Here is a 2466-nt window from a genome sequence, read left to right on the forward strand (position 1 = left end):
TATATATAATTATAATAAAGGATATAAATTATAATTGATAGATAGACAAATATATAAGTGATAGTTTTTCTTATATCTTAGCTCATAAATTCAATTCAATTTGTGAACTTTTGGTGAGTTGAATTTGATTTTTACAAATAGACTTGATCATTAATGAGCTAAATGATAAGTCGAACCCAATTTTTATGAGCCAAATTCGATACTTCCCACTCTACTCCCAAGTTAATGGTATTAATTTTTATCATTTTACTAGGTAACTAATTAAGATATCAGCCAACTGCAACTAACTAGTACATGGACTGCAAAAGAAGACCAACAAGGAGAAAAAAGAAGAAACAAACTTAGATCCACACACCGCGGTCCGAAATTGCACCGCAACGTCACACCACCCACCATTGTCCATCGCTCAGAATTGTTCGCGCCGCCCACCACCTTCCCTCGCTCAGAAGTCGTCTGCATTGTTCACCACCGTCTGTCTAGTCTTTTTTTTAGAATGATTTTTTTGGAGGAGATGTGAATTCAAATTATCACGAGAAATATCTAAAATCAAATAAAAAAAATATCCAAAATCTAAAAAATCAAACATCTAAAACCAAATGAAAACAAACATCCAAAATCATTGTAAAAAGAATATCCAAAACCTAACAAAAAGAAACATTTAAAATATAACAAAAAGAAAACATCCAAAACCTAACAAAAAAATATTTAAAATTATTTTAAAAAATCCAAAACCTAGCAAAACGAGATATTCAACATCATTGAAAAAGCACATCCGAAAACTAATAAATATTTAAAACTATTTAAAAAATCCATCCAAAAACTAAAAAGAAGAAACATCCTAAATATATGAAAAAAAACATCTAAAACATATACAAAAAGACACATCTAAAACCTAGGAAAAAGAAACATCCAAAATTAGAAAATATAATCATCCAAAAACTACAACAACAACAAGAACACTGTGTGGGGGAATATCGCGGCAATCGCTCTCTAGTACACCGTCGACCGTGGAGGACGTGCAGCTTCTGTTGACAAACGACTGATGCATGACGGACGATGATGGACGATGCAGTGCTGAGACGCGAATTTGGCATGACACGACGGTTGCGCAAGGTGGAAGAGACACTAAATTACGTCGCAACAGCGCAGAGGGAGAGGCGGTGCGAAGGAAGAAGTGGCACCGCGAGAAAAAGAAGAAATATAGAGGGAGAGGAGAAAAAAGGTGGAAAGGGAGAAAGGACATGTGTCTTTGAGCATAAAATTATTTTAAAATTTAATTAATATTTTTTTGAAAAGTTAGCTACTTAACTGCATATAGAGTTAGTTGTTAGACTTTCTCTAGGTTTTATATGTAAAAGACTACATTAACGTGTACATTTAATTAACAATCGAAAGCTAATATAAGATCTAAGCTTGATTTGATAAACTTTTCGAAGAGGTGTTTGTGCTTTTTTCGTTTTGTGTTTGATAAATTAAAAGGTTCATATACATGTACTTGTGCTTACCGTTTTTAAAAATTAGATATACTTTTGAAGTCAGTTAAGAAAAAATTTTTTAAAGTTGATTTGTACTTATCAAAATTCAAAAATTTAATATAACATCGTACATTAATTAATATCTAAATTTAATTTTTATATTAATATATATTATAATATTTTTAAATTTTAAAAATTATTTTATCAAATACACTTATTATTACAAACTTTTTATTTTTAATATGGTGAAAGCTTTGGTGAATAGCTGGGTTATGGGGGTGTATGGTGTTTCACTAGGGTATGGTGGCTGCGCAAGACAATCGGACTGTCCAATGGGGAGTACTGTAATCGGATGGACCGAATACAAAAATCGGATGGTACACAAAACCCTTGATTCGATTTGTGTACTGGTCCCACATGGCACACATGCAGCTCCTCTCCGCATGTATTCCATGCTTCCAATAACCCTTGGAATGTAACCCACCCTCCCAGTAGCGTCACTTTTAGCCTCATACACCAATCTCTATCTATTTGCTCCCCAACCTCCCACCATCTCCATTTTTGGACGTTGCAAGGACCACATACCAGCTCAAAAAAATCTAAACACAATGCCAAGAAGACCAAAAATTAAAGAAGTAAATCAGTTAGAACTTTATATTTGTTAATTATTTTGGACATCTAAATTATGTAAGTTTTTATTCTTTAATATTTTGATTTAATAAATATAGCAGTAATAATATTAAATTTTAGTAATAGAGTAGAACTAATTAGTTAAGTTTAGGGGTTTAGGAATAGAATAGAACTAATTAGTTTATAAAGTTTGAATTGTTTATTAATAATATGCTTTGTTTTGGAATAAAATGTATGACTAGTTATTATGTTTTTGCTGGAATGTATTATTATTATTATATGTTGGAAGAAAATTTTAATTAATATATTTTGTTTTAATTGTATTGTACTAGAAGTAGAAATATGAATTTAGAATCTAAGT

The sequence above is a fragment of the Arachis ipaensis genome, chromosome B03, assembly GCF_000816755.2.
Source record: "Arachis ipaensis cultivar K30076 chromosome B03, Araip1.1, whole genome shotgun sequence".
Lineage (NCBI taxonomy): Eukaryota > Viridiplantae > Streptophyta > Magnoliopsida > Fabales > Fabaceae > Arachis > Arachis ipaensis.